General features: G+C 44.7%; 1 long non-coding RNA gene across 1 annotated transcript; it reads left to right on the top strand.

Moving 5' to 3' along the window:
- The first annotated feature begins 2,603 nt into the window (after positions 1-2,603).
- On the top strand, positions 2,604-10,440 carry LOC147872653 (uncharacterized). Its single transcript, XR_015537090.1, has 2 exons — positions 2,604-3,048; positions 7,236-10,440. It is a non-coding gene; the product is annotated as an uncharacterized LOC147872653 (long non-coding RNA).
- Positions 10,441-11,611: the final 1,171 nt, after the last annotated feature.

Below are 11,611 nucleotides of genomic sequence, written 5' to 3'. Positions count from 1 at the left end.
CAAACTTGTTGACGCACTTGTAACGCTGTAGGAATTGCAGCTCCAGTGGCTGGCTACCGCGTGACCACGTATAAAGTTGGGACGCCTTCGAGGTTCTCTTCAGAGAGCTAAATAGAATTTGCTGGAAAACTGGGCTTAAAATATGAGAAACAGAGGGAGAAAAAACTCTCGTGACCCAAAGAAAGGAAAATTTTATAAACCGAAACCCGCTTATTAGTCGTTGCAATATAAACTAAAGTACGCAGACGCAACGTTTGTTACAAAACAACGCGTGGTTAGGAAATTCGCAAACGAGAGACGAAGAAGTGATATTTAAGGTTCTCATGGCGATGGCGTCCCTCTGGGTTCCGACTCCGTGTAAATTTTTTTGTAGACACCAAAGTTTGGAGAAACCTGCTGTCTCCACCTTCAAGCTATCTACATATTTAGCCCTGAGGATGGAGGCAGCAAGTTTCCCCGATACATCGGCGTAACGACGCTGAAAGAGACGCCAAGCGTCGGTGTATCGTATCAGAAGGAGTATTTGGGTAATTGGGTGTCAAGATGAGAGTTCGGTTTACGTGTGTTTTGTCGAGGTCCGCTGATAGACTTCGTGGAGTCAGTGTCGGGACTTGGAGACACCACGAAGTCGCATTTCTGATTCGTTGTAAGCACAGAAGAGGAGCGACGTGTTCCGGGTCGTCCCTTGAATGAGCGACAGACAGACAGACAGACAATTTAACTCAGATCCGGCCAGTCGCGAGGCTGTGGCTGTCAGTGAGTGAGTATTGGATTTCCCAGATTGCTTTCAGCCTGTCTGTGGGCATGACCTCGCTCATTTACGCTTTACGCTCCGTGACACACCTGTGAGGCAACGTTTGGCTCCCGGGAAGCAACACGACACGAAGACCCTTCCGCGGGAGGCACTCATTCTCAGTCTCCGGGAAAGAGTCGTCTTGATTTCAAGCAACTTTAAAACTTCCAAAAACCTGTGAATTCTTAGTTGCATTTATCTGAGATATTGTCGCAAGATACAATTAAGATTTGACGAGATTTCAGCTACTCAATGCGACGTAGACGGCTCTCTTTCTGGGATGTCACGTCCTGAAGATGGCAGCAGTATGTTTCTGCGAAACGTTGACATGTACCCACGAGTCTACATTGTGTCAAAACCCAAAACATCACCACCTTCCCTGCGCATATTGTGTATCAAATTTAAATAGGTCTGTAAATGAAATGCACGAAAGCAAAGCTTCGATCCAGTAGCTTAATCGTGTAATGTTGGTACCGGCACCTGGGAGGTCCTTTGATCGGATCGCGTAGTTGTAACCTTTCCTGATCCACTCCAGAAAAACTCCTACGTAACCCAACCTATTTATGTTTTGTAAACTTTGTTTAGAAGCCACGGTGGACTAGCGGTTAGAACGCTGGTCTTGTAATCCTGGGGTCTCGGGTTCGATTCCCGGCGGTGCCCGAATTTATAACTTGTGTTGGGCAAGGCCGTGGTCTAGGCAACACGGAGTTTTCCTCCGTGGCATCCCAACAATTACTCCATTCACACACAGAAGAAGGCAATGGCAAACCACTTCTGGATCATCTGCCAAGAACGTATATGAACAGGTCCCAGTCCGAGAAAAGGATGGAAGGATCCTGTTCATATGGACCTGTCGTCTGACAGAACACTAAATAATAATAAGATGAGGTGGTCTAGCGGTTAGAACGCTGGCCTTATAATCCTGGGGTCTCGGGTTCGAATTTATAACTTGTGTTGGGCAAGGCCGTGGTCTAGGCAACACGGAGTTTTCCTCCGTGGCATCCCAACAATTACTCCATTCACACACAGAAGAAGGCAATGGCAAACCACTTCTGGATCATCTGCCAAGAACGTATATGAACAGGTCCCAGTCCGAGAAAAGGATGGAAGGATCCTGTTCATATGGACCTGTCGTCTGACAGAACACTAAATAATAATAAGATGAGGTGGTCTAGCGGTCAGAACGCTGGCCTTGTAATCCTGGGGTCTCGGGTTCGATTCCCGGCGGTGCCCGAATTTATAACTTGTGTTGGGCAAGGCCGTGGTCTAGGCAACACGGAGTTTTCCTCCGTGGCATCCCAACAATTACTCCATTCACACAGAGAAGAAAGCAATGGCAAACCACTTCTGGATCATCTGCCAAGAACGTATATGAACAGGTCCCAGTCCGAGAAAAGGATGGAAGGATCCTGTTCATATGGACCTGTCGTCTGACAGAACACTAAATAATAATAAGATGAGGTGGTCTAGCGGTTAGAACGCTGGCCTTATAATCCTGGGGTCTCGGGTTCGAATTTATAACTTGTGTTGGGCAAGGCCGTGGTCTAGGCAACACGGAGTTTTCCTCCGTGGCATCCCAACAATTACTCCATTCACACACAGAAGAAGGCAATGGCAAACCACTTCTGGATCATCTGCCAAGAACGTATATGAACAGGTCCCAGTCCGAGAAAAGGATGGAAGGATCCTGTTCATATGGACCTGTCGTCTGACAGAACACTAAATAAATAAATAAACTTTGTTTATTTAACGAAGTTGTCAGTAACCTGGACTACACAAAGTTGAATGACACAGGGTGATCAACGATTAATAAATGGGGAAACAATGTGAAAGGAAGCGGAAGTTGCTTGGAGGGACTGACGAAAACCACGAAAGGCCTCGGTCAGGATTGCCGGTCGAATGTGTAGCGGGAATGCTAACCACTTGGCCAAGATGTAAGGTAAATGGTTACAAACTAATTATACGTCTGGAATAAATTAAATTTTCTGCGTGGAAGCGTAGAGAGCGTACATACGTAACAACCGGAAGTGCCAGAAGATTGTTGCGTCGCTCGATAAAATAGCAACGCACTGAGGGTTCAGCGTGAAAGAGACGACGCAAGAGGGCTTGGGAGACCCGCGGGGTTTGCGTGGTCGAGATGCCGGAGGTCCTATTGTCCGGGAGATGACTCTGCAGCGAAATAATTGGAAGCCAGCAGACTCTGCGTTTCCAACCAGAGGTCAATGATGTCACTGTCAACAAACTGGGAGCCGCAAGTACGTATGTCGCTTTCAAGTAACCCAACACGAAATCAGTGTAATTAAAATAATTTTAAGAGCGAAGTCTACAAAAACTGACAAAACACAGTTTAGTTTGACAATTGACCGTCTGATTATCTGTGGCATAAATCTTCCTTTGTGAAGGAGATCTTGTTACACTTTTATTAAATTAGTTTCTACAATCCGCGGTCTGAAAACGCCTCCACCTTCCCACTTCATCCCAATAACTCGCTTTTTTTTAACAATTGTCGTTCGCACGCATTAATTATAAATTTCGCAATCACGTTAAGAGTCTCACTGCTCTGTGATCGAAAAGTCAGAATTTCAGTGTCACGCGTCGGACATTGTCGAGCTATTTGGAACAGGAGAGACATTTGTTGTACCTGCCCAACACAAGTTATAAATTTGGGCACCACCGGGAATCGAACCCAGGACCCCAGGATTACAAGGCCAGCGTTCTAACCATCATCACCTGTCCATCTGGGTCTCAAGCTAAACGGACACGATCACTTGTACAAGCGTTAATTTCATTCACATCGCATAACATCTGTAAAAGAGATAACACAGGGGACATTTTCTAGACTGACAAATGTGTTTACAATCACCTGCTGCCTAATGGTAACAGCACTTGTGACGGAACAATCTGCCACCTGACATCATTACTGAGAATTTACCAAGTCATGCAGAAGACGCAATCATAAACAATTAACAATGTTTGGAAAACAAACGAAATGTGATGGACCAACGCTCTGATACCCGGTGGGCGTCGTCTTGCATTTCCTCAGTTTTAACGGACAAAGGCCGGGTTTCTATCATCAAAATAAATGACTTCAGCTTACCCTTTCGTACGACGCAGCTAAATAATTTACGAATCAATAAACTGTTAACAGTCTCTGAAAAAATGACCGTCAAAATGTTTCACGGCTCTGAAAATGACTTGAAATTTCAAAATTTTGTATTCTGCGTGATTTAGTTCACTGAAAACAGCGTGGCTGCAAAGACAAACATTCGGATGCAAATATTGATCGACAGTCCTTCCTACACCTTACTCCATCGTAAACACTCCTCCTGCATTTTGTGAGACGGAGGCAAATGAAGTTATTACGTCACACGCCTGACAAATGACACCTGCAGCGCGATGTTTGTCTTGGAACAACTTAATCCTTACGTGTCTCTGGTGACGTCACCCAGCTATGACGTTGCCATAAAATGACCCTAATTTCTCTGACCCTGTATTGTCGTATCTCTTCTATCCGGTTTGATGTAATGAGATTATAACGGCGTATGAAGTTTCAAAGAATGACGTCAGATTGAAATTGTACGTGTTAAAGGGGCCTTGGACACACAAATTTCTCATCATCATCATCATCATCAGTAAGAAGCATTCTTTCGTCTCCTGTCTTTAACGGAAATATTTCCGCACGTGATATACAGGTTGCCTCAGAAAGGTGTGTACAAAATAACAACTTAGGTGGCCGCCTGTGAACTGTGCCAGAAAGCCACCTGGTTTCATTTTGAATACCTAATCTAGATTCGATAATTCACTAAGTGCCATTGCTGGCGTATGTAATGGTTGTTTATTCAAATTATGGGGATCGTAGGGAAACTTGTTTCGAGGGCGTGGATTGGATTCGTGTATCTCAGGACACGGACCGGTGGCGGTATCTTGCGAGCACAAAAATGACCTGTCGGATTCCACAAAAGGCCAACTATTAGATTCTGAAGAAAACTCTGTTCCGTGTGGGTTCGTTCCTCAATCAGTACAAAGTAATTATTATGACATATTTGGTGCCCGAATTTATAACTTGTGTTGGGCAAGGTCGTGGTCTAGGCAACACGGAGTTTTCCTCCGTGGCATCCCAACAATTACTTCATTCATACACAGAAGAAGGCAATGGCAAACCACTTCTGGATCATCTGCCAAGAACGTATATGAACAGGTCCCAGTCCGATAAAAGGATGGAAGGATCCTGTTCATATGGACCTGTCGTCAGACAGAACACTAAATAATAATATAATTTGAGAAGAGGGTGTTTGTGCAAAACAGTGCCCGAGATTTAATTACGATATGACAGGACTTGATCACACAGCCATCGTAAGCGCTGCCAGAATTCTCGAGGTTTAACCATGACACCAATAAGATACAACTGTCCAGACAGCTGACTGCAGTCAACGTTCATCACTGCATAGGGATTTTACGATAATGACATTAAGTTCGCGTCATACATAATCCGTGTCGTGGTAGGCGTGGTCGCCCGGTATGTCGGTCGCCGGATTTTGCAGCACGGTGCAGGTTAACCTTGGGAAGCCGCCGCGTACTGAGCAGGAAAAGCCCTGAAGAAAAGGGAAAAATCTCCGAGAATAGAGAGCAAAGTGGGGAAACACTAAATGCATCGGAGATCGAACAGATGACAGTGTGATGTCTGAGGATTCGACGGCGATGAAGATGACCCCCTTCCGCCACGAATATTTCCGTTAGCACATTGCGGAAAACACCACGAGGAAATAGGACGCATCGCGTGCGACGTCTGGTCTGGCTGACAGCTTCACGGAACTGTCAGGCATCGCATTCAAGAGCGTCTCATCGGTACCTGAGCTCAGAATTTAACGAGACAGTTAGCCTGTTAAAACGAAACTTACTCCATCTTGAAAGGTTAGCAGTCGACCCACCCTGAGCTAGTCAAAAGAATGCCTGAATCTTATGGAACTCTTAAGGTTCATTGCCGTGTTTACAAGCGCAAAACCTAACCTGTCCTGGCCCAGGAAAATGAAATTTGTCGTATTACGTCAATACAGAAGGGCCATAAGACCAACCAGCGTCGACTTCCACACCTCAACTCAACAAATTCTTGCTTTTTTAACCCACAGCGTGGCGTGAGCCATGTTCAATGGCTTCGGTCTCCGCGACCTTCCGCCACACTAAAATGAACGCAAAACTAAATTTCGGCACCTCATTTTTTGTACTGAGCCCTTCATTACGTTCCAAAAACAACGCGGAACAGTTAGTCGCAAAGTTTCGTATAAAATATGGAACTCGAAGGTTTATTACCGCGTTCATAACATCTTTGCTTGGAAGAAATTCAATTTTACTCAGCGTAGGTCATAGCACTCTGAACTCAAGTTATACATGAACATTTTTCAAGGAGTCTCGTGTTCACCGACTTCCAATCAGGAAAATTGAGATAAATTTAAAACAAATTCCGATTCGTTTGATTTTCTTGTCAAAAAAATAATTTGTTCATCTGTGGGTTGCAAGGTTGTGCAGATTCAAGTAGCCTTTTTGTGCTTAGCATAAAAGCTTATAGTAACATACATGGCGCATTGATAAACAATGTGAAGACATCATTTCTGGTTACGATGATGATGTCAGCTACACAGCATAATCACACCCTTCGTCAAATAGTTGAACAGCATAACCTTTGCCCACACATTAGTTGACATTAGGAAAACTGCTCTGTTGTAAATTCGAACTTGCCAGCGTTTCTATTACACAGGATCCAATCATGAAGTCTTGGAATCCAGTAGGGGTACAGATCACTCTCCGCACTGAGCAGTAGGGTGAGATAATATCGAAGTACATCGGGCAGGACATGAACCAGCAGCCCATTCGCCAAGCTCAGTGTCGGAAGTACGAACCACACAAAACCTCGCCACGCTTTAAGGCCACTCGATATTTTCCCTTTTTTCAACGAAGAACAAGACGTCTTTAATAAGATCGCTTACATCCGATACATGAATTGGCTTCATACATTCGAACACCCAGCGGTTTGAGACTTCCGCGGCGGTGCAGATGTCACCTTTAATCAATTCTTCTCTGGCCACGAGCCGTGTCAGGTGGTTGAAAGGCGAGATCACCAACGTTCAGCCGAGAATTATCTTCGTCCTCGGCAGAACGGTGTATTAAAAGTGATGCCACCATTAGGCAGCTTGATCAAAGGTGATAACTTTGAAATAAAGTTACTACTAAAATATTTTTCTGTGTTCCAATTTCAGAAGGATGGAGAAGACAGCAAACAAAGCAATGTCTCTTCTCCATTGGTATTTTATAATAACGGTACCGAAACCGTACGTATTTCAATTGGTTCTGCGATTCGATTAATATTTCCAATTGTTTACTCATCTCCAGTTCAAAATTTTCGCCAAGACGCACACACACAGATGAAGTATCTGTTTGTTTGTTACAGCACAGCGGAGTACCCGAAGCTTCCACTGGCGACTTTGCGACCTCAGCAGAGATCCCAGGCAATAATTTACAGCATTTACGAACTTAATCTCAGTCACAGGCCCAGTGGCTGGGATTAGCTCATTCTAGCGGTCGCCACAGAGCATCTGCCCCTTCGATTTACCTTAAGACGAGGACAGAAGCAGTTCTGGAAGTGTCGTGTTTTATAACACCACGCGATGGACAAGGTTCAAAAATCCAGCAATCCAGATTTTGTTGCAGAATCGACTGAACCCTTCAGAATCGAGAATTTACGAAGTTCATTGGCAGACGCCGATATTCAATTTCCATAGAATGAGTATGCATCACATGGAAAAGAATTTTTCAATAAAGTTCTGTTCGAGCTTTTGTTATATGCGGTGCAGGAGTGGACCAAAGAACACGCGAGGCAGACCGCCGACATAAAATGCAAGTCTAAATCTTTTAATTCCTTTGGATAAGAAGGCGGGCGGGGCACACACTGCCATCACTTTCAGGCGTTCACGTCACGAATTTCGGGCAAGAAAAGATTAAGAAGCAATTCGATGATGGTTTATGTTCATGTTGGTCTTCAGCGTTGGATGTGCTGGCAAATACCAGTGTTTCGCCATCTTCAGGGTTAAAGAGACAGAATGTTCCTCTGATGTTTCGGTATCTGCGTACATATCCGCGCGGAGTCAAAATTCAGAGCATCGACAACTACGCCGAGGTCAGCATCCCATATCGCAAACGAGTGTAGGTTCAGTTCATCCAGACCGGAGAAATGTTATCGAGCTCGACACAATTTGTGCTTCTTGACAAAGAATTTTGAACGAAACGTCGAGTGTTGCTGATCTTTCAAACGTTCCATGTCCGACACTGTCCATACCTCGAACAACGTCGCGGTGCGGTCGCCACGCACGACAACTTACGCGCCTTACTAGACGCCATCTGCAAAAAAATCGTCCCCACGAAGTCAACGTTTTAAAAGACCCAAAACACAGAATGTGAGAAATTCAACTGAAGTCACTCGTAGCTTAAGATGACCTAGACGAGAAGAAGGCGCGTTTGTTTTTATTATTATTCCAATCAGTCGCTGCATCCAGTTTGAGAACCGCTGATTCAGAGTGGAAACATTTTGACGTCAAAACGTCTCGGAACAGCCCTGTTTCCTGTGCTGGGAATTCCCAGGTCGTATAATTACATCCTCGGTCCTTACGGCTGCAAGTGGTATCGACAGTGAAAGCTTTTGTCGCCTAACCTACGGCCTTCAGCATTCTCCCGGATCTTGGAATTGCTCAACCAACTCATCAGCCAGCAGCTCCTCTTCAAAAAATCGCTTCCGTTTCCACTTTTAGACAGTAACGCAGGTCAGTTTGAGGGCAGCACTCGCTCGTTGGCTGCCAAGGCGAGCAGAGGAGAACGGAACAGGCGGGGACTGGCCGGAGCAGTCACGAAGCCGTCGTTTCGACAAGATCTGCATTGCCGCATTTCCCGACGTTTATCGAATGTCAAATTTACTCCTGCCGATCAAATACAATTGAAGTCCCATTCGGCCAGAGATTCTCAATGAAACTGCACATGAAGATGTTATCTGCGTTTCTTTTAACTACGAAAATATGTTTACTTCGTATCGGTAAAGAAAGGAAGACTGGAGTTTCAGCTTTGTCAACGCACAGAACCACACATGGGACTATGGTTATGGTAGGGCGCCTAGGTTGGTTCGAAATTTATTTAAAGACGCTGTATGAACTGCGGCAATGAACTTGGAGACAGAACACTTCCTCGAATCCCACCCAGTTTACTCGGCGTCACAACTTAAAAGACCAACATCGTCAGTGTAGAAGTTGTTAAGTACGCGGTAGCATGGCAAGGATTAGAGAGGAAACGGCAGAGGCTTGTGCGGTGATTAACCCCGGGATTAATGTGCCAGAACAGCCCATGGCCCTGACAGAATTCGAGCCAGTAGGTAAATTTTCGGATTGTAGACCAATTCGTACGACTTCCGGGCAAGATACATAATCCTACATGGGGATGGATCTAACACGCCCGATGCACCAATTGCTGACAATTCTTAATCCACACACGAGGGCGAATAACCAAGTAACCCGGAAGGTCAGCTGCAGAAGGAATACCAAATTCAGGCATTTTTAAAGTGGACTGAGAAATAGACTGTAAAATGATGAATTACTAAGGACTTTGAAGCAATCTGCCGTGGAATGTTGAGTGTTTCCTATGGTATCTCGTCATTCACCCAAGAAAACACAAAAAAAATCTTGGAACATCCGAAGCTAAAATTCTTCTAAAATCTCAAATGAAGAACACAGGGAGTCTGAGAAAAATATTTTAGGAACTCTAAAGGACTTCTAGAGCACTTCGCCAGGACATCCCAACGACCACCCATTGAACAAGCTAGAAATTCTCCAGGATAATCTAACCCATTGCAAAACAAAACAACCTTAACTAACCTAACCCAACCTAATCCAATGTAACTTATACCAATCGAACAGAGACAAATCCAAAATAATCGACCCGCATAGGATGAAACCCACCGCCGCTTTAGAACTTCCACGTAACATTCCAGGACTTCTCCTACATCGAAGTGACAGGACACTGGAGAGAGATGCATGAGGAGGGAGTCCGTAAAAATATATTAAGTTTGACAAATCAGTGAGGACGAGACTGGAGGAGCAAACATAATGCATGGGTCACACAAGGAATTGCACAAAGTTTTGTTTGGGAAACGATAAATGTAGGAACTTCTGGAAAATGTAAGAAGATGCCTTATAACAGCAGGTCTTCAGGAAGTACAGTTGGAGGGTGAGGACCGAGTTGAACTGGTTCAGGACAGAATTCAGTAATGGGCTCTTATAAACTTCGTCATGAACTTAAGGGTTCGAGAGTACGAGGGAAATTTTTTGACCAGCTGAGCAACTGTTACCTTCACAAGAAACCTATCGATTTTGAACGAAGATCACTGCCTATCATTAGCCATGTCCTGTGTTCAAATCTTTACTCAACAACCGGTTATTCCGTCAAAGTTTAGAGGTTTTCCTCAGTCCCTCCAGGCAAATGCCGGTATAATACCAATATTTAGGTCACGAGAGCTTCGTTCCATATTTTTTTTACAATTTGTTATTCGTTTATGATTCGACGTTAATAACCTAAGCTACTGGTATAATAAATAAATAAATAAATAAATAAATTGATTTAATATTTTTTCTTTATGCGCTTGCAAATGGATCTCCTTACGAACGTCTTAAACGCAAAAAAAAGTTCCCAGAACTCTTTGCGATGCAGGAACACCACAAAGGACACAAAATTCTTTGAGACGTAATGATGTATTGTTTTTGCTGTGAATATGGCAGAGACATTGATTCATCGCAGCGTGATGAAAGAATATAAATTGGTGTTACTGGGAATGACTGACCTTGGTCTAACCTTAGTACCTACTGTCCGGCTGATTTCCCGCCGAAACAAATTCCAGACAGGTTAAATAGCTTCGGGCATCGATCCACGGACCTCCCACGCAGGCGAGTCTTGCAACGATGATTTTATTCTTCTCAGAAATCTAAAATGATCGCATGAACTAGCAATGGACATTTCGGAGCCGCCAAAGTGAAGCAGCTCTCTGCTGTACTCGCGAATCAATGAGATGGATTATGTCATAACAGAATTTCATCGCCTGATTACAGCGTTCCACTGTCCACGCCGAAGGTCGTGTGAATGTAGAAATTGCGAATGCCTCACTTTGCTTTGGTCTTTGATACAGAAGCACGACGAGAGAGGGGGGGGATGACAGAGGGGCGAGAGGAGACGCGAGACACATCATTTCTGGGGTAGAAGGAGCATCGTTTTGTTAAAAGGTTCCCAAGCTCTGTCCGTTCGTCCTTATAAGGACAGAATGACAGTGAAGGCGTTGGTGTGGTAAGAACGGAAGACGCAGGAACTGGAGTCCTAGGTTGTAAAGCCACGTGGTCCTGTGCGTGGATTCCAACGTCACGAAGCTGTAAGAAGTTCAGAGGTCATGTTCTAGCCAAGAGCGGAGCGTGCTCTTTACTGGGAATTGCTTCTGAAGCACATTTCGAGATGCCCGTTTTCAGGTACTGTCCGTCCGTCCGTCGAAATGGTGGCCCGGGGGGGGGGGGGGGCAGACTAGGAATCAGACAGGTAACCTGATCTGCGATAAATAAAGAGGAAGATCATGGTAAGGTGTGACACATTCTGTTCAAGTTCTGAGATTTACATGGAAATACTGGGGAAAACCGAGAGAATTTCTGAACCACTGGGGCAGGCCAACGATAATACAACGCTCACTGCCTTCTGTGCTTAAGTCGGTTGGAAGTGGAAAATCCGTGCGTCAGGTCTGAAATGTTCGCT

Source organism: Zootermopsis nevadensis, unplaced genomic scaffold, assembly GCF_977971745.1.
Source record: "Zootermopsis nevadensis isolate Lab colony 2312 unplaced genomic scaffold, Znev_1.0 Znev_ptg000025l, whole genome shotgun sequence".
Classification (NCBI taxonomy): domain Eukaryota; kingdom Metazoa; phylum Arthropoda; class Insecta; order Blattodea; family Termopsidae; genus Zootermopsis; species Zootermopsis nevadensis.
Note: the sequence above shows the minus strand (reverse complement) of the source record. Positions and strands in the feature narration are given on the sequence as shown.